Source organism: Lissotriton vulgaris, chromosome 2_1 (genome assembly GCF_964263255.1).
Source record: "Lissotriton vulgaris chromosome 2_1, aLisVul1.2, whole genome shotgun sequence".
Taxonomy (NCBI): domain Eukaryota; kingdom Metazoa; phylum Chordata; class Amphibia; order Caudata; family Salamandridae; genus Lissotriton; species Lissotriton vulgaris.
The window spans coordinates 1,900,875,229-1,900,897,366 of NC_141687.1; positions in this window are offsets into that span (position 1 = coordinate 1,900,875,229).

Consider the following 22,138-nt stretch of genomic DNA (forward strand, 5'->3'; position numbering starts at 1 on the left):
GGCATAGAGGCTGAGTGAGTGGCTTTTTTTTCTCCATAATCTTCATTCCAACCTCTCTGCCTTTGTGAGTTATGATGAGGATGGCAGTTTGTCTGTTTCGTGGGCGTCCTGGAGAGGGGGGGGTAAGGCCGGGGTGCATTTTGGCACCCCTGCTGTTCACCCTACACATTAAGAACCTGGGGGATGTTTTGACAGTTGCCTGCAGGGACATTCTCAGGGCGAGTTCTAAATTATTTCCAACTTTGTTAACATGGACATCTCGGTTTTCATCAGATGGACCGCTGTGGGTCTTCAACGTCTCCTGGATGCTTTCATAGATTTTATGGATTCATTACATCTTTCAACTAATTTCACCAAATCACACCCAATGACAATTGGCCAGCAGAAGGTTGCTGGGAATAAATTCTTTGTTAAAGGGGTAGAATTAGCGAAAGTAGCTTCTTTCCCTAATTTGGGGGTACTTTTAATGATAGAGATTCTTGGATCCAGCAAAAAAGCCTTAAATAGAACATGTTATTGAGAGTCGTAGGTGCAACAATGGATTTTGACAAATGACAAGGGGCTAAACCAGTGCAGGCCATAGTTAAGGTATATCAAGATTAGTGCATCCTAATGACAAGCTATGGGGATGTTGTCTTGGAATATAAAGATGTCAGAGAGCTCCAGCTGGTTAAATGCAATGTTTTTTGTAGGCATCTAGCGGTCCCAAGCTTCCAGTCATTTATGGTTCATAAGGAGGAAGAACTGGGGTACATCACTGATCTTATTTCCCTACCCCCTTTCTGCTGGACCTTAGAGTCTGGTCTCACCCCATTCTCTCACCTAACCAACTCCGTATCCCTTGGCTTGGTTATGTTAAGGTAATGGAAGAGAGTGTGGGCCATACAGAATTATTTACCAATTCCAGGCCTTTATGGCCAAGGGAGTTGCTGGACCTAAAAAATATGTTTCTGTCTAGGTGGCAGTGCGAAACGGAGGAAAAGGAACTTCTTAAACCCACTGTGAAGTGATACATTATGTTGACAACATGCTTTCGAGGTGACCCATACATGACGATTGTAAATAATGCACATCATTGGATTGCTTTTACAAGGTTCAGTTTTAACATAATACATTAGTTCCTAGCTGTTTGAAAAGGGTTTCACAGGTTAAGAGATTTTAAACGGTGTCCTTACAGCAGTTTTTCGGAGCAAGACAACATGTATGTTATATTCTTCTGTGATTTGTATTGTACACTAAGGCACAGAATTATTAGCTCCTTGTTTTGACACAATCAATTTGCACAAATGAAGCCAGCTTTGCTGTATTTACAAATGCTCCCTTCCTGTTGGTCTGTTTTGGGGTTGCATGTTTCTTTTCTGGTGCCCTTAGACTTAGGAAAAAGCTATTTATGATCAGGGGGCTACTTAATTAATGAGCTGTTACTTTGCTGTCTCAATCATTGTACTGTGAGATTATATTTTTATGGTTGGCTTGTAATGGAATTTATATTTTTTCTTTTTCTTTTAACATACTCGGTTTTAATGGTTGTTGAGTTTATTTGGTATTAAATGACCAAATAAAGTATTATTGACTGACTGACTGACACATGCGCTAACTTGCAGCCCACTGTTAATAACGTTGCAACTGTTGCTGATCATTTCCCACAGTAAAATAGATTTTTTAATTATCTGCACATGACTTTGTGTTAAATTCCTTATGGCAATTATTGTAGGCCAGAGTTCCTAACTGAAGCATTGACATTGCATCATCTTTTAAGTATCAGGCCACAACATTCATTGATATGCTGTACTGACAGTGAAGTTTTGGGGTGCCAATGAAGTTCCCCTCCTGGGCAATGACAACATACAAGCTAAAATATTCTTAACCACCTACATTGTCAAAGGCATTATTACTTCCATTGCCGTAATGTTTTGCCTTTATTTGTATTACTGCAATCCTAAATAGGATATCAGTATGTTTTTGTGGGAAAGTGGATTATTAGTAGTGGAAAACATGCATGTAGCACTGTCAAATATTCCTCTAACACAATATAGGTCTCAGAATAGGTCTAAGAAAATGATTCCCATGCTGAACACTCTGTAGCTTGGCTGTGAGCAGGCAGGCTTAAGCTAAAAGACATGTATGTAAAGCATTTAAAAACACCAATTCAGTAAATAATTAAGGCACAACACACAATAAAAATCCAACATCAATTTAGAAAACTAGGACATTTTCTTATCTTTAACATGACACCAAAACGAAAAAAATAAAAACAATGTAGGAAACCGGAGATATGAAAGTAAAAGAAATTAGCACTATATAGCACATAGAAACCTCCAGAGCCTATTGGGACATCTGTTTGCGCTAGACTGGGACAAAGTCAAAGTTTCAGGGTGATCGCGATGGAGCCCTGCATAGCTACCACTCGCGGTAGGTCTCGGTCAAAGTTTTTACTTTCTGCCTTAGACACTTTTCTGGAGCTTTTCTTCCAGGCGTCCCTTGAAGCTCTTAGCCAGTCCAGATTCAGTGAGGGTTCGCCGGCAAACCTGGAAGTCATCCCTCAGCCCGACGCTTTTCATCGTCTACATGGCCCCCCTGGCAGAAGTAGCCCGCCAACATGGCCTCAACATCATCTCCTACGCTGATGACACCCAGCTCATCCTCTCCCTTACCAGGGACCTGCACACCCCCAAAACCAACCTCCATGAGGGAATGAAGGCCGTCGCCGACTGGATGAGGAACAGCCGTCTGAAGCTGAACTCAGACATGACAGAGGTACTCATCCTCGGACCCACCCTCTCAGCCTGGGACGACTCCTGGTGGCCGGCCACACTGGAAAAAGCACCGACACCCACTAACCATGCAGACAACCTGGGATTCATCCTCGACTCCTCCCTCTCCTTGTCTACACAGGTCGGCGCTGTCTCCTCCTCCTGCTACAAAACCCTACGCATGCTCCGCAGGATCTAAAAGTGGATTCCGACCAAAACAAGAAGAACAGTGACACAGGCCCTCGTCAGCAGCAGACTGGACTACGGCAACGCAGTCTAGGCAGGAATCCCAGTCAAACACCTACGATGACTACAACGCATCCAAAACGCCTCGGCCCGACTGATCGTCAACGTCCCCTGCCGCAGCCACATCACCCCCACCTAGGAGACCTACACTGGCTCCCCGTCGACGAGAGGATCACCTTCAAGCTCCTCAGCCACGCACACAAAGCACTCCACAACGCTGGCCCAGCCTACCTTAACAGCAGACTCAGCTTCTACACCCCCACCCACCAGCTCCGCTCCGCCAGCCTCGCCCACACCGCTGTTTTCTGCATCCAACGAACAACCTCCAGCGGCAGATCCTTCTCCTACTTTGCCGCCAAGACTTGGAACACCCTCCCTACCCACCTACGGTGAACCCAGGACCTGCTCGCCTTCAGAAGACTCCTCAAGACCTGGCTCTTCTAGCAGTATCGGCACCCCCTCCCCTCAGCGCCTTGAGACTCTCACGGTAAGTAGAGCGCTTTACAAGTACTTTGATTGATTGATTGAGATCCAGTCAGCTAGCTCACGGTTGAAGGTGGGCGGCTTGACACTCGCTTCTAGTCCCGGTCACCTTTTCTACGTTCTGGATTATAAACCTTTACAGAGCTTTTTCTCCCGGGGTCTCTCAATGCTTTTCACCAGGCTGGATTCGGTGACTGTTTGCCGGCTTGGGTTTCGACCAACTCCAGTTCAAACTCTGGAAGCTGGACCTCTGTTGTGTTTCAGTGGGACGAACCTGGAAGGCAGGCCGGCTTGTGGTTGAGGGTCACTGGTTTTGCTGGCCAGGTCGCTTCGTTCCACTTCTAGAGCTATTTGTTCAAAGTTGTCCAAACTTCTTCCTGAAGTTCCTTTGATTGTCCCAAAGTGTCCAAAACTTACATCAAGGGTCTGGAAGCTTCATAATGTTCCTTGAAAGTTTGGGACTTCAATTCCAACAATCCACTTGGACAAAACCCTTACAAATCCCGGGCAAAGGGCGGGCCCTCTGTGGCCCTCAGAGGGCCTGAAGAGGACGGGACAGGCCACCCCATTTGCTTCTTTCATAGGAGGAGGTACTGTGATGCTTCTATTTTTTTGACTAATTTTGGCGTTTCCATTACTATCATAGACAATATGTCCATTTGGGAGGAGCTCAACGCCCTGTGTGGCACAAACTACGTCCCTGATGCTTTAACCCCCCCTAGTATGGGCACTAACCATGTTATTTCTAATGGCTTCCCACGGGACCTAGCTTCTCCTGTAAATAAAGACCAAAATCAAGTAAACGCTTTGCCCCTGGATCTCAACTTTAGAGGGAAGCACGACAGCGAAATTGACAATGAGAACAATGCAAGTATACAAAATCTGTGCACCAGGCCAATATCATCTCCCTCTAACTTCACAACATCAATGGAGGACACGGCTGCGGACAAATTAGACGACCCTGTCTTGTCCCCCCAATTGACTTTATTGGCCCAAATTGAGCAACTGTTGTTAGCTGTCATTTCACCCTTGGTCATAAAAATTAACGACTTGGGGGACAGGCTGACTAGCATTGAGGAATTAATCAAAAAGAATTCTCCTCCAACTAATATAATGGCTACATCCGTCTGCCCTAATCCTCCCATCGCCCCCGAAAAGCAAAAGTCTGTTATATGTAAGAACGGTGAAACTCAATTACAGCCTCCCAATATACCTACCCCAACAGGCCCCAAAGTAATTCTAGAACCTGCGCTAAAAACTCACACTGTGGCTAGAGCCGTTTCCGGTAAGAATGCCACGTATTAACTTACCTCCTGAAGCCGCCCCTTTTGTGTCTGTCCTCTCTGGGGTCCCTGCACTCAGTCAGGGAACACACGAATCACAGCAGGACCTGCTAAATAAGGTCATTTTCTGGCTACAAAACAATAGACCTTTGCCACCTGAGCTAGATGGTGGTATCCTGAGTGTCAGGAGGGTGGGGTGGTTAGGTACGCTGCCCATAGACATCGCTGGGGACCTGGTGCTAATTAAATTTAAGAACAGGAATATCGTCCCCTATTTACGATTTTGTCACCCCAAAGAAAGACATGGCACTATTCGCATTTGGGACTTGCACGATTTTTACCCGAGCTTCCCACATATCCTGTTACATAGATCAACGGTAAAGAAACACTACTCCTGGGGAAGGGGACCCTGTTCCTATAACGCAACTAACCCTCTAGCCTCTAATGGTTTTGAACTTTTGTCCAAAAATTGTGTTTTTAAAACCCCACCACTAAGAGGCCATTCGTGAGTTTGAGTTAAACTGACAGGGTAGAATGTAACTGACAAGTATATTACTGATAGAGGTTTGCTAAATGTTCTTCCCCGGCTCCTCAGTATGTACGTACGACTTTTTGTTTTAGAGCTGTTTTACTGATATTGAAATCTTTCCATATTGATTAGCTGATTCGTTATACCTATTTAATCTTGTTTTATTAATTTTGTAATGAAATGTCAAGGTGTTTATTTATGTATTGTTGATGCTTTTATGATTTTTAAACTAAAATCGAATAAAGCTTATCTGACTGACTGCCACTGGATTCACTCCAGACTCGGGATTTTTGGTGGTGACAGTCCAGGTGGGTTCCGTTAAACTGTAGCTTGCAGGGAATCCACTCTTTAGTCCGTTTGAAGCAGGTTTGATCCACAGAGTACAGGGCCTGGTTGGTGCAAATCAAACTTCTCAGCGTGCCGCTTCTCCTTCCTTTAGTTTCAAGCAGCAGATTTAACTTCTTGTCTATACATTTTAGTAGTATTTCAACAACAGTATATTGTTGGACTTATCAATATCATTCTAGAAAGTCATTGAATTATATTTTTGGGGGTTTCCTGGTGGGATTTATTAATTAATTATTTCTTGCCATGTTAACCTATGTGGCTGGGGATCTGTAATGGCGAAAATGAACAGAACAATATTCTCCAGCACCAGGGCTTATAAAATCAATCAATCAATCACAGGCTTGTACAGTGTGACTAATCACCAATAAGGATTTCAGGATGCGGGGGGAGAGCTGCATGTCAATTGAGGCACTCTGGTTCATCCGAAGAGCCAGGTCTTGAGGTCCTTCCTGAATTGAGGCAGTGATGGTGATTGCCTGAGGTGGAGAGGCAGGGTGTTCCAGGTCTGTTGCGAGGTAAGAGAAGGACTTTCCTCAAGCTGTGGACTTCTGGATACGTGGGACAGTTGCTAGGTCCAGTTAGACAGAGCAGAGATCTCTGGTTGGTGCATAGAATGCGAGGCGGTGGTTGAGGTACATTGGGCATAAAACTTCTTCTATAAGGACCCTGCCTATATTTACAGGACCCAACCTTGGAGCACCTACAGGAGACTTTAGGGGTTCTGAAGATGCAAACATATTTCAGATTCTGGCTCCACAGTGCTCCTAGCACAAATGTTGATTTTGTGAAGCACTTTAGTACCATTATGTGCAGTGAAATGTGCAATTTCACTAAACCCAAGGCACGCAAAACCTATTTTATAAGGGTCTTCCTTATAAATACCTGATCCCCACTACTAGAACACCATGGGGAGACCCTGGGGGGGACCCAATATACCAAAATATTGTATTTAACCTTTAAGTACCCCAAATACCAAAGTTGAGTTTGGGCACAATGTATATGTTAAAAGCAGTCCTGCAACACAGGGCCGCTTACAAACTGACCTCAGTCCTCAGCAGTGCAAACATTCAAATGCAGAAAGGGTTGATGGCCTCTAAATTGTCAGGTCCCATTTCATACTAGGAACTTAACCCATTGGATGCGTTGGGCGGCTCTCGGCCGTCCGATGTCACAGTGGGTGTGTGCGGAGGACGGCCTTTGGCCGTCCGAAACACACCCACTCATTAATTCACCTGCACCGCGGCTAAATTCATGCCGAGGTCAACCAGTTAATGGTAGTGTTGATCCCCTTGCCTTATTATGTACTAGGGTCTTATAGGGGAGGTCATGCCAATCATAGGGGTACCCCAACCCATAGTGTACCCTAGTGTATATAGGTGATTGCACTGTATTCTAAATGTGTTTTCTGCATAGCACTGGACCTGGTTAGGCAGAGCCCAAGGATCGCCAGAGTCAGTTACCATCAGTGCCAGTCAGCAAGAAAATTGGGGTGCCCAGGGCACAGGATGACTTTGCAACATAGCACCGTCCCCCTCCCCACAAACGAAGGGTGATGGGTTACTAATCTATACCCTGGTAGCCCTCATCAGCTAAGTGGAAAAACCTGGAAAGTCCATTAACATTCCCATGGGCAACCCCAGTTCTGTGTTCCACTATAAAGTTAATTCCCTGTACGGAAATGGACCATCTTAACAGCTTGGCATTCTCTCCTCTCATCTACCTGAGTCATTTGAGAGGCCTGTGGTCGGTTTGAACACAAAACTGAGTCCCAAACAAATATGGACTCAACTTTTTTAGGGACCAAACGACAGCAAAAGCCCATCTATCAATGGTACTCCACCTCTACCTCTGGAAAGAAGGCGCCAGCTACTAAAGGCAACTGATCAAGGCCCTTTTCATTTAACTGTGATAATACTGCCCCAATCCCTTGTTCTGAAGTATCTGCTTGAACAACAAATTCCTTTGTGTATTCAGGGGCGAGTAACACTGGAGCTGAACACATGGCAGCTTTCAGAATGTCAAAAGCCTTCTGACACTCTGGGGTTAAATCTACCTTCTTGGGCCTCTTCTTAGAAGTCAGTTCTATTAGGGGCCCCACAATGGCCCCATTACTTTGAACACACCTTCTACAGTGCCCAGTCAGTCCACGAAACACCCTCACCTGAGTCTGGGTAACAAGAGCTGTCTAGTCCAGAGAGGCTGTACATGGCCTCCACCTACCAGGTGGCCCAGGTACACCACCGAACTCTGCCTTATTTGGCACTTACTTGCTTTAATAGGCAGGCTTGCTTCTTGCTGCATAGCCTGAAGCACTTCTATCAGGTGACTTAAGTGATACCCCCAGGTAAAACTGTATACTGCTAGATGAGCTACACTGAACTGCTCCAACCCAGACAAGACCCTGTTCATCAACCATTAAAAGGTGGCAGGGGCATTCTTTAAGCCAAAGGGCATGACCTTGAACTGATAATGTTCTTCTGATGTGGAGAAAGCTGACCACTCAAATTCGTTTCTGTGCTCCAGTGATAAGATTTTTACTTGCACGAAATCTCAATTATGTGAATTGGTTTAATGACAACTGTGGAAATGCTGCAAAGATTGTCACTGGAAACAAAATTATGCCAAGTTCTAGTTATGACATGCAGTCATATTGTATAATTTCTTATAATTTTTTATTAATGACACCTTGCTGTGTCTTTGTTTTCCAAACAGCTCAAATACATTTGACTGTGCAGCAGCTGATGAAAAATATCTTGATAATCTGTATAAACTACTTTCTTTATATAATACTAGCAGCCCGCCCCAGCGTTGCCGGGGGCAGAAAGGGGCTGGGGGCAGCATTTTAAGCCTCTGTGCCCCCCTGACATTGCCCAGTCCGCATCCCTCCCGCCCCGACATTGGCTATACCGCCTCCCGCCTTGAGCACGCCGCCCGCCGCCCCCCACCCCGACATTGGGCATAGCGCATAGCACCTACCTCCTCCTGCCTCCCGCCTCCCGCCTCAAGCCTCACGCCTCAAGCCTCCCGCCTGCCTCCCGCCCCTGCTTTGTAACCCTCCCACCCCAGGTCCCGACTTATCTCCCCGCGCTGCCATTGCTCCTCCGCTTCTCAACGCTCCGCAGCTCCTCCCGGCATTCATGTTTCTCCCGTATTGCTGTTGCTGGTGAACTCCGCTCCTCCCCTCACGCAGACGCTCCTCATGTCTCGCTCTTCCTGTTGTTCGTGAACGACGCTACTCCCCTCACGCATACGTCGCGGCCAGCGCTACTTGCAAGGGACTACTTTATTTTTATTTGTAAATATTTTAAACAACGTTTATTTTTTATTTTTATGTAGCCTATGTCCTTCTGCTTGCCCTGAGGTTTTCTAAGATGTCTTGGGTGTTCAGATTGGTGGTGTAGTTTTCGAGTTTACCTGGTTCAAAGGTGCAAGTTCTCTCTTTATAATAGTAGTATAGATATAGTACTTGAGAAAATTGAGTTAGTGTTTCATTACTACTGATATGATAAACATATGCTCTGCTAAGGAGGTGACCCTAATTCCAACTTTACTTCAACCCTTCCATTTTCCTTGGGAGGAATATATGTGAATAGAGAAATGTTGTTTCTTTGGGTATGACTATTGTACTGCAAAGTTCCATTATCAATGCCTTTTCGATTGATATTTATATGACCGACTGGTTTAAGTTAAAGTGTTTAAGCAGGGATTTTTGAATATCTTATTTTGGAAAAAATCTTTTTTTTTAATTTTCAGATAACATTTATTGCATACCTTTTAGGTTGCGCTTGCAGGTAGCATGCATGCCCTGTCGATATGCAGATGATCTGTTTTATCTCTCTAAAAACTGGCTTTTAGTCAGCTCATTACTTATCATTTGTTGGCACCATTATCACACTTGTCTGCTGACTTCTAATTCTATGTCAGGACCGGAGGCTTCAGATTATGCTTATTTCCTTCTTTCCTTCTTCGCTGTTTATTTAGCTCAACACACAGCAGCCAAAAAGCAATAACACGAGCCCTAAACCTCCAAACAAAGGTAAAAGGGCTAGAACATTAACAAAAAAATTTCATCAGAAACTACAAGTCCCATGACAGCAAGTCAGGCAGTCCACAGCTTAGTCCTTCCTCAATGTCCATACAGGCTAGAAAGGACGTCCGCTATGTGACTACTTCCTCTTTCTTAGCTGCTTCGCAGCCAGTTAAGTGTTTCTCCTTATCTCCTCATTTGTGTGGAAGTGGGAGTTGTTTGATATTGTTATTCTGCTTGATTATTGATTGTCATTTGCGACTGTATTGTCTATGCTTGTTGCTCTGTATCTTTTCCAGAGCCCTACATAATCGCGGGGACATTCGCGGTCCCTTACGCGACTTTCGCCCAGTTCGCGGCCGCGCCGGAGCGTCTCGCTGATCCCAGCGCGGTCTTTCTCCTCAGGGGAACCGCGCTGGGGAGAGCGAGCCGCCGGAGCCCCTGATACCACCTCACCGCTACGCCCGGGTCCTTCCTGGGTCAGTACTCTGCCCTGATTCATTTGTGACGCCCCGCTGGGGTCTGTAAAGCGGTTGTTACCGCGGTGCCGCCTACAGGCGTTTTCTTTATAAGGACACTATTGAAAACCCTGCTTCACGTTATCGCAAGCGCGGAGGGAGGTGGTTTGACCCGGTTCTTGTAAGGGTCGGCGCGCTTTGGGGTATGTGTCCCCCCACCACCCCCTCCGGTTACACCGGGGCCAAAAGCTGCAGATTCGGTCTGCACCACAATTTGCGCAGGTGCTGCCTGCTGCCCTGATTTTGTGCCTCACAGTTTCCTTCTAGTTGGGTCATGGATCAGGAGGAATATTATGAGGAAGGAGAATCCTATCAATACTTGAATGATGAGGAATTCTATAGTGTGGTAGACAGCTCTATTTACCGATGTGTGCAGGAGATTGTAGGCCCTATGGAGGACTGCCTATTTGCCCGCATTATACAGGAGTGTGAGAGGGTAACTCAGGCCCATCTAGGGGTCGCAGACCCGTCAGTGGTCCCTGCTAGCAGTGTCCCGCCTGCCCCTAAGAAGATGTGTAAGGACGGGGTTTCTGGGGCGGCGCAGGGTGTGGACAGGGACGCCTTTGAGCGCTTGCGTGATGCTTTTCTGGCCAAGGCGACCGCGCCTACCCCTGCGCCTCCACCAACCCCGGGCCCTTCGGGGTCCATAGTCACGGCTCCCTCATCCCCGGGTGGTATGTCACCAGCAGACACAGATGATGAGGAGGAGTCTGTGCGTTCTTGGCGCCCTTCGGGCTCCGCCGCCGACTTGCCCCAGGACAGCTCGGGCATGCTAGACTCGGATAAAATAATGCATCCGCGGTCTGCTGCCTGGACCCTGGGGGAGAAGGTGGCGAAGTTCGTCGCAGGACGCCTCCGCAAGCCCCTGGTGAATGAAGCGAGGAGTTGTCTGCGGGGAGAGTGCCCTAGGCCTACGTTGGAGGGCAAGGTGGCCCTTACCCCAGAATTAGACCAGAAGATGGCTACCTTCCTTGCGAAATTCGTTAAAGATCCTCGCAAGGGGATTGATCGGTCCTGGCGTTCCTGCCAGAATAAACTTTTGGATGCCATAGGCCCAATCACGAAGATACTGGACATGGCTGAGGAAGCTAAAGTGTCAGGGGTGACCATTTCTCCAGACGTGCTGTCTAATTGGGCTCAGAGAGTGGTTGTTTTCCTGGGAAATGCAAACTGTGCCCTCTCGAAGGAGCGTCGTAGGTTCCTCTTAATAAAATTGGACCCGAAGCTGGGCGACTTGGCCTCTTCTGAGGCGGGGGCGGCGCCCAAGGGGGACTCTTTGGGGACCCTTTCATAAAGGAGCTGGGGAAGTTTGTTTCCACCTTTACGTCCCTGGACAGGGCTCAATCAAGCATTAAAAAGGTTTTTCAACAGCGTTTCTCCCGAGGGGCTGGTCGCGGTGGGGCCGCGCGACCGGCCGTGGCGATCAGCAGCAGGCTGGCAACAGGAATCAAGGCTCTGGACAAGGTCAATTTAACGCCTCCTCCAACTACAACACCTTCTACCCCACCGGGGGCCAGCGCTTCCGAGGCAGAGGTGGTTTCAAGAACACCGCTGGAAACAGTTCAAACGGTGAGTGTCATTCCGGCGGCTCAAGTCCGCATTGGGGGGCCTTGTTTCCGGAGGCCTGGGCCGCGATCACATCGGACTCATGGGTCTTGCAGACCGTCCGAGGTTTTTGCATAGACTTTTACGATCGGCCCTACCAGCGAAGGCCTCCATATCCTATCGTTTTTTCTCACGCAGATGCGCAGTTGGTCGACAAAGAGGTCTCCGACTTACTGAGCAAGGGAGCCATTTGTCTTTCGACACAGCACCCTGCCGGTTTTCTTAGCAATCTATTCCTAGTGGAAAAGACGGATGGGGGCAAGCGACCGGTAATCAACCTCAAGGAGTTCAATGGATGGTTGGTTTACCGGCATTTCAAGATGGAAGGTATCCATCTGTTACGGGACGTGTTGCTTCCTGGCGATTGGATGGTCCGGCTGGACCTCAAAGACGCATATCTGGTGGTGCCCATTCACCCCCCGCATCGTCGTTTTCTTCAATTCCGGTGGATGGGCCAGGTTTTTGAGTTCACCGCCCTTCCATTCGGGCTTTCCTCGGCGCCTTGGTGCTTCACCAAGCTACTACACCTGGTGGTGGAACACTTGCGGAGCCAAGGGGTACGGATGATCGTCTATTTGGACGACATCTTGTTGATGACGCAATGTCCCAAGAAGCTATTGCTTCAACTTCAGCAGACAGTGTCCCTGCTCCAAGGGCTGGGGTTTGTCGTGAACGAGGAAAAGTTGGTTCTCTCTCCTTCTCAGATGGTGGTGTTCCTGGGTTTCACAGTGGACTCGGTGCAGTGCACCCAGAGCTTACCATCCAGGAAGATAGGGAAGATCCATCACATTTTGCGCCAGACGATCTCAAGGTCCCACACATCCCTCCACCAGATTGCCCGGGTGGTAGGGTTACTTTCTTCATCCATCCAGGCAATCTCCCCGGGTCCCCTCCACTATCGGGCCCTTCAGCGCCTCAAAGCACACCATCCACGTCGGGGATTGACCTACGATCTCCGCCGAAGTGAAGGAGGAAATGGCAGGTTGGCTCGCCCATATGGAGGCCTGGAACGGTCGGGCGATTTTCGGTCCGGTTCCGGACTTGGTGATAGAGTCCGGCACCAGCAGAGCCGGTTGGGGCGCCCGTTGCGTAGAGTTCTCTACAGGCGGCGCCTGGTCGTCCGAGGAGCAGGCACTGCATATCAACTGCTTAGAGCTGTTGGCAGGGTCCTTCGCTGTATGCTGTTGGACCAAAGAGTCAGTTTGTTTCTGTGTCCAGCTTCGGATGGACAACATCTCTGCTGTCCGCTACGTCAACCATCTGGGTGGCCCTTGCTCCAAAGCCCTCGCGGATCTAGCGAAGGATTTCTGGGATTATTGCCTGGCACACCACGTCTCAGTGACGGCGGAATACTTGCCTGGTCAGGTCAATCAGGTAGCGGACTGGCACTCCCGGCACTTGAGGGACTCCAGTCAGTGGAAACTGGACCCACAAGTCTTCAGGTGGCTGGACAGTGTTTGGGGCCAGTTCTCGGTGGATCTCTTTGCATCCCGTCTGGACCATCAGCTGCTGCGGTTCTTCAGCTGCAGGCCGGACCCTCTCGCGGAGGCCACGGATGCTTTCCTCCAGGACTGGGGTCCAGAGAGGTCGTACGCTTTCCCTCCGTTTTTGATGATACTGAGGGCGGCGGGCCAGCTTCGCCGCCAGCGAGCGGAGGTGGTCAAGGTGACCCCCTGGTGGAGATCTCAAGTTTGGTTTCCAGTTCTTCTGGAACTTTCTTGGCATTCTCCAATCCTACTCTCCCGGTTTCCGCATCTTCTTCTCAACACGGACGGGGACCCCCATCCTCTGGTTATGCAGAGCTCTCTCCACCTCATGGCGTGGAGGCTTTCGGGCGACGCTGGTCGCTCCCAGGCCTTTCGGGACCAGCTGAGACTTTCCTATCCAAGCCCTGGGCCGGTAGCACAGCGAAACGATACAGCTCGGCCTGGAATAAGTGGTCTCGTTGGTGTCTTCGACGGGGTCTGGATCCCATGGTCGCAGGCGTCATGCCAGTTCTAAATTTTCTGGTGGACTCGGCTTCGGCCGGCCTGGCATATAGCACTGTCAATGCAATGCGTTCAGCGATCTCAGCAGGCCACCACCCGGTGGAAGGTGCACCGATTGGGACACATCCTTTTGTCTGTAGGCTTTTGAGGGGTATTCGTCTTTCCTTGCCCCCTGAACCGCGATATTCGGTTCTCTGGGACGTCAACCTTGTGTTGAATCTTTTTTTGTATTGGCAGCAGAATAGGTATTTGTCCTTGAAAGAGCTCTCGGCTAAATTAGCGATGCTTTTGTGCCTGGTTTCATGCAGGCGAGTTTCGGATTTGCGAGCCCTGGATGTTTCAGCGAGGGTTTTTTCCCCTGATGGGGTCGTCTTCACTTTGGGGCGCCGTACGAAATGTGGGTCGAGGACGATTTCCTACCCGTATTTCGTCGACGTCCCCAAACTCTGCGTGGTGCAATGCTTGAAGGCGTATGAGGAGGCGACCCAGGAACTTCGCCCTGCGGGCGAGCAATAGCTCCTGATTGCGTTGCGAAAGCCGCACAAGGCTGTCTCGTCACCCACCATTGCCAGATGGGTACGGTGGATCATGCAGGAAGCAGGTATTGATACAAAGCAGTTTGGTGCACACTCGGCCAGAGGGGTCATGGCTTCAAAAGCCTTTTCGTTGGGAGCCCGCTTGGAGGACCTAATGCGCGCGGCGGACTGGTCCTCGGATTCCACTTTTAAACGGTTCTACTTTAAACCAGTGGTGGATATCGCACAATTAGTGGTAAGTAAGCTTTAAACTAGCATAATCTGAAGCCTCCGGTCCTGACATAGAATCGAAATTTGCCTAGCATAGTAACGGTAAGTTTCAATTCTATTAAGGACACGGAGGCGAGGTTTATCCCTCCCGGGCCTTGGGTGGAAGCAGTTCCCTCCCCGTTCTGCAGTAAGTTGTCAGTTTTCCTCTGCTGTATGGTTGTAACCTGCACTGTTCTCACAGTCATATTTTTTCCTGATGGTGTACATAGGGATTATTATCCTTGCACCGCTGACGCTTTGTGTATTTTTCTTGCTAGGAAATGATGGTGCGAAACAAGACCAGTGATACTATGGCGTGACTCGCGCGAAGAAAGAGGAAGTAGTCAAAGAGAGGACGTCCTTTCTAGCCTGTATAGACATTGAGGAAGGACTAAGCTGTGGACTGTCTGACTTGCTGTCATGGGACTTGTAGTTTCTGATGACATTTTTTTGTTAATGTTCTAGCCCTTTTACCTTTGTTTGCAGGTTTAGGGCTCGTGTTATTGCTTTTTGGCTGCTGTGTGTTGAGCTAAATAAACAGCGAAGAAGGAAAGAAGGAAAAAAGCATAATCCTCGCCTCCGTGTCCTTAATAGAATTGAAACTTACCGTTACTATGCTAGGCAAATTTCGATTCAGCAGCCCATGAAATATCGTCACTCCATTGTCTCCATGTGGAGCTTGGCCCAAGTAGATAAGTAGACATCAGTGATGTCATTTGAGATGTCATCAGTGATGTCATGAGTGATGTCACTAACCATTTCATGAGTGATGTAATATGTGACATCATCAGCAGCGCGAGTTATAGTTAGCTGAACTAACTATAATGCGGGAATTTCAATGGTTTTGTATGAGTGAAATGTCCAGCTAACTATAACATGTGTGATACCTATGTTTTTTTGTGAATTTCTAAGGTTTTTTAAATGCTAATTCCTAACTATAACGTGTGTGAAACCTATGGTTTTTTCAGTGAATTTCTAAGGTTTTTTAAATGCTAATTCCTAACTATAACGTGGCTGAAACCTATGGTTTTTTCAGTGAATTTCTAAGGTTTTTTTAAATGCTAATTCCTAACTATAACCTGGCTGAAACCTGTGGTTATTTCAGTGAATTTCAAAGGTTTTGTAAATGATCATTTTTAAATGTATTAATTGTTATTTTTTTTATACTGATTTACTACATTATTTTAAAAATAATTTTTAGATGTTTAAATTTTTATATTACATTACACATTTGTTATATAATTTGAAAAATAAATTGTAAAAAAATATTGAAATTGTAATATTTTTTTTTATTAATTTTTTTTAATTTACATATATTTGACATAAATTCAAGTTACTGGTAAGTACAGTTAAATTTACTTTTCAGGAATAGTAGTGAGCTGAAAGATGCAGCATTGAGGTCTCACCTGATAACAGGTGAGATAATCGGAATTCGTAGTTCGACTGATTTTAGGGGAATTATTTTAAGTTCCTCTTCAATCCTGAGGTCCCCTGTGAACCAACTAGCCCACTAGGTACCTCCAGTATGCGCCAGGCAGCTGTGTTGCAGAGAGGTGTTCAAAGGGCGCGCCCCCTTTTAACAACACTCTGCAACACAGCTCCGTGGGGCTTACTGGAGATACCTGTTAAACTAGTTGCACCCTAGGGGACCTCTGGATTGAACAGGAATTAATTCCCCAACTTAAAACGTGCCACAGGGCATGTTTGCACTCACATCACCTCAAGCCCCACCCCCTACCTTCACCACTGTGCAAACGCTCCCTGTAGAGTGTTCTAAGTTGGGGGATTAAGTCCCCTTGCATACTGGGGGTCTCTGGGGGCCAACTAGCCCACCAGGAACCTCCAGTATGTGCCAGGAGGCTGCGTTGCAGTGAGGTGTAATGAGGCCACGCCCCTTTTTACACCTCTCTGCAATGCAGCCCCGGGCGCGTTTGCAGAGGGGGAACTAATTCTCCTTGCATACTGGGGGTCCCTGGATGCCAACTAGTTCACCAGGAATCTCCTGTATGCGCCAGGGGGCTGCATTGCAGAGAGGTGTAATTAGGCCATGCCCCTTTTTACGCCTCTCTGCAACGCAGCCCCTGGGCGCGTTTGCATAGGGGGAACTAATTCCCCTTGCATACTGGGGGTCCATGGGGGCCAACTAGCCCAACTGGAACCTCCAATATGCACCAGGGGGCTGCGTTGCAGAGAGGTGCAATGAGGCCACGCCCCTTTTTACACCTCTCTGCAATGCAGCCCACTGGCGCTTTTTCAGAAGGGGAACTAATTTCCCTTGCATACTGGGGTTTCCTCAGGCCAACTAGCCCACCAGGAGCCTCCAGTGTGCGCCAAGGGGCTGCGTTGCAGAGAGGTGTAAAATAATTACTTTGCCCCAGGGGTGGTGGTCCCCGGGACAGTGTGGGGTGTTGCGTGTTTATCTAGGTTCCTGATCGATACTGTGACCTTATGCCCCTATTCGGCTATAAATCCATTTATTCCCTATATTGGCATAACCGTTCAGAAAGTCATCTCTGGCCTCACACGAACAGAGCCACATTCCAGCATAGTTCTCTGCCACTTCCTTTGCAACCAATTAGTGCAATGACAGAGCAGAAGTCACTATCTGATATTCCTAGATTAACACTCCGAGTTCTTCAACAAGATAAAAACTCAGCAAACCTGGAAATCCCCGCTTGCTGTGTTTTGATTAGTAATGGAACTCTAATGAGCAACTGATAGCTATCACTTCCTAGTGACATCTTTAATTGACGTCTTATATCCAGCAAACTTGCGTCAAACTAGGCACCTGTAAGGTATAAATACTACCAACGTTGCCTTAAGCAATTGCTGTTGTGCACCCTGTTGCTGGTGTCCCATTGCTGCTGCATACAGTACGCTGATGCTGCTGCTGTCCCCTTGGTGGTGAAGCTACTGATACCATTATCGCTGCTAAAGCGCGAACGATGGTGCGGTACGCTTAGGAGCTGAACAGCCGTCCCTCTGCGAAGAAGCCCAGCAGATTCCAGCTGCCGCGGACGCTGTCCCCCGCCTCCTCCTCCCGACGCGCTGAAGAGAGCCGCTGCCTTTCTCCTGCAGAGAAATCCAGCTCCAGCGTTTCCGGTCTGCCCTCACGGGTGACTGGGATATTGAGTGCCCCCTGAAGGAAATACCAGACTTCCATCATTCTATTCAGAGGTATGGTGTTGACTAAACCCTTAGATGAGAATTCTTGAAGCAAACCTTGGCAAAACCAACTTAACTTAAAGCTACTTACTTACTCCCCTTCCACGTGTTAGGCTTAGGTCAGGCACACTGGGGTAGGCTTAGTTAGAAGCACCAGTTGAGTATGTTAGCCTAATGTATATATGACTGTATATATGTTTTATTACTTTTAAACCATTGTATGGCTAAGAAACCATATCAATGCTTTTACAGTTCTATTTCGCAATTCTTATCTTACTGTACGTACTTTTTATAATAATAAGTCTTGCAATTGTGGCAATACATTTCTCTTGTACGAGAAGAAAGACTGTTCAATAAATGTTAACCCTTTATTGACAAACGCCCGTCTCTCTATTCTCTACATATCGTGAAAGTAAACTGCACTGACCTGACTGAGTGAAATACCTGTCTATTGTTTGACACGACCCTAGAGATTGACTCTTGATCTGAGGAGCAAAGTTGTCATGTTGCACGGTTGTTGGAAAGCTGAATCCCTTCTTGTCTGTGCCAGGGAAGCTGATCACTTCCCATGCAGAGAAGAAAGTTTCCAGTGACCTCTGAGCTAGTTGGTAACACACCCAATTAAGTTTAGCATAGTCAGTGGAGGCCTGGAATATCCGCAGTTCCACGTCGATACTACTGTTTATGTTATTCCAATGCGCAGGGCCTAGTGGGAAACTAGGAACTACACTACAGGGGGAATTGGGGCTCCCCACACTTCTTTTTCACTATGCCCCCGGGATTTGGCCCCCCTCGGTGGGTAATTTGAAAAAAAGCAGACTGTTTTTTTCACGGGGTACGCTTATGTACGCGTACGTACGCGTAATCAGGCCTAGGGGGTCAGGGTGTTTCTACCCTGCCCCCTTTTTGCGTGCTACATGTTTGTTTTCCTGCTTTCTTGTGCCTCAGTCTACTGAGGCACAAGAATGCTGCCAACACTTCCTGGTTTGGAGTGTTGACAGAAAGTTGCCAGCCAATCAGCATGCAGCTCGTGCTCGGAAAGGTACGCGTATGGTACAAGGACCTGTACAGGTACCGTACGCGTACGGTAAGCGCATATAGATATATTTATGATTTTACTTTTGATTTTCTCAGGAACTACTGAACAGATTTACACCATTTAACAAAAAGCATGATCTGCGAACAGAACTCTACCTTTTTGCCAAATTTGGTGTAATTCCGTTCAGCCATTCGGGCTGTAGCCCTGGCTAAAGGTCCTATGGAAAATTGCATTGGGTAAACACGTTTCGGGACCCCTTTTTTCTCAGCCCCCACTTTACAAATCACCCCCAAGCTTTCAGGGAAGGAGCGGAGCGGAGCAGGTCATTTTCTTGGAGAAATTTGCGAAGATTCGTTCACTGGCGCCAAAGTTATTCCAAATAGAATGTTGCAGATTTCCTATGGAAACTAGGTCCTAACTGTTCACACTCAGCCCTAGAAACATGGAATAACATCCCAATTTGCTAAATCACAGTTGTTGTCTTATTATAAGTGAACTCATTCACTGTAGAACACTGTAGACATAAATGAGCACATAGGATGTAATTCTCACCGCTATAACACACAAAGCTGGAATTAAGACTCTCACTGATACACCATATGGCAACACCAACACAACATGCAGGGCATGTTAAAGGCACTTAGTCCGATAAAAGATGACACAAACACACTCATGACGCACTAATGTCATCACAACCTACACACTCTCAAACAAAATTCAACAGGAGGTTGTGAATGGTACTTTAGTTAAATGATGTTAATTTAACTACAATGCCCACAATGCATTGCGTGTGAAATGTGTATTTAATGCAAAAGTGAAAAGGGACTCACTGTTTGAAATGTTACCGTGATCAAGAACGAAACGTTCGAAACGCGTAGGTCATCGCAGCTTAGTAATAAACGCTGTTGAAAAGTTCCCCGAGTGGAGTGCCATCATTTCTGAACTTTGTGTGGATATATATATATATATATATATTAAGGCTCCACGAAACCGTGGGTCACTCTTAGTGTCGGGTGCCGTTGAAACGCGGCGGTGTACCACGTTATTAAATCACAGCTCCAGTCTCCCAATCCCATACCCAGCCGGGTCGGGAACGAAGAAACAGCACTCACGGGCTCAGATAGTGCAGCAAAGATTTTTATTTTTCAAGCAAACGCGTTTCGGGACAGCATCCCTTCGTCAGTGGTTCAACAGTGAGTATCACGCCACGCCATTTTTTAAAACCACAATGGGTTACAGACATAGAAAACGGACTCATCACAATTTCAATGAGGTAGCGCCATCTTGGAATGTCTAAAGCAATTTCAAAGGCCATAGTTACGTACGTAATTCAGACGCAATTACACTTTGTTCTTTAGAAATTAAAACAAAACGTTGTTCAGCCGTGTATCGGCTTAGACTGCCCATTGCACTATTTCCTCATATTTTATCTTTTGTTGTGGGATGTTCTGTCGATTGGGCTCAGCAGTGAAACTGATTATATTTATGTCAAAGATGACAAACATGATTTCCTGAAAACCATGTCAACTTAAATGGTATCATCCATATTATTATCTTGCCGTGTCCCTCTCAGAGAACACCCCTCATGTGCATAATTTGAGTTATCCGTTATATGTTCAAAACCTGACAGACATAAATAGTCACCACCCACCACAAATATTCGACATTTTCATGTTTTTGGCTTGTATCACATTGCTCAATTCATATTCAGTTATTTCAAGGGTCACATCATCCAGCTCATCCAGAACATCCCACAACAAAAGATAAAATATGAGGAAATAGTGCAATGGGCAGTCTAAGCCGATACACGGCTGAACAACGTTTTGTTTTAATTTCTAAAGAACAAAGTGTAATTGCGTCTGAATTATGTACGTAATTATGGCCTTTGAAATTGTTCCCGGGATCTCTCCCCGACTACTCTGCGGCCTACGAGATGGAGAGGCCGGGGCGTTGACTAGGCGGGGCCTCCGGCCGCAACCACAGCGCCAACGATCGCTGCTGACGGAGGGGAGCCTTGCCGGTGACAGCCACTGATCTGAAGAACCGCTGCCTGCGGTGCCTCCCTGAGCCGCTTGACGGAGGCCCCCGAGGGGAGGTGTGCTGGCGCGGACTCGGAGGGGGCGCTTGACTCCTGCCCCCTCCCCAGGTCTTGTTGCCCTGGTGTGGCCTGAGATCGCCCCCGACATAGGCGGTCGGCTCCCGGGGTCAGGCGGAACTTGTTGCCTTTTGGTGACTCTTCCATTCTGGACCTTTTCCCACAATCCGATTGACCTGAAGACACGTCCTACGGTGCCCTGGTCCAACCATCACATATACCTGCGCCAGGAGATGGCGTGGGGTGCACTGGAAGGGAGAGGTGGCGCGAACTACCTCCCCCACCTCCCCAGGTGGAGGTTTCTCAGCTACACTCCAGCGCTTCACTCGGCCACCTGAGTTGCGCCCGCTCCTGCGGCACAGGGCCTCGCTCGGCCAGCTGAATTGCGCCTGCTCTTGTTATTACAGCGTCTCACCCGCCATCCAGATGAATTGCACCCACTCTTGCGGTACAGTGACAGGCGGCTGCCACGGAGCTCAGGAAATGGCGGTCGGCTCCACAGACTTGGGCCTGGCCTGCAAGGATGGCTCTGGGCAACCCTGGAACTCGGACACTTGACTGCTAGGGCATGGGCCCCATTCCCAAAAGCGTCCCCTCAGCCTTGAAGATTCTACAAGAGTCACCGGGGCCCCCGACTCCCGCAGACTTCCGGTGGGGAGCGACTGCCATGATTGCTCACGGAATGGCCATGACGTAGCCACGTAATGCTCTCATGCTGACGCCAGCTTCAGTCTGAAACATCCAGAAACACTGTAGACTACCAATTCGATCAGTTCCGGTGGAGCCCCAACGTGACCCGGTAGAGAAGAACTTGCCCTCCCCTCTTTGACTGATGGTTCTTGTTGCCTGTCCCTTCTGTCATATGACGCGCCGCGTTAGCGCACCCGGAAGTGCTCCGGTGCGCGAGGCGCGAAGCGCAGCTTCCTGGAAGCGATCCGGGGCGCGGCGCGGAGCGCGTAACGTAAGCATAACAGGTCATGTGACTTGTTAATAAAACTTTTCATTGGTTCATTTCACTTTTGGGTTCCTAATGATGTACGACTAGGTCATGTGACCTAAAAATAACACTTTTCATTGGTTGAGAACTATTTTTTGTCCCAAATGATGAAAACCCCTCCTTGTTTCCTCACTCTGACTTTCATCTTTGTGAGAGGAAGACCTTTTTTCATCACTTAGCAATAGGAAGTGTTGTAGCTTCAGCTGGTGCATCCCCACCACCACCACCACCTCCTAGGAAGCGAGTACCACCTCCTCAGGTGGTGGTTGAGCAAGAG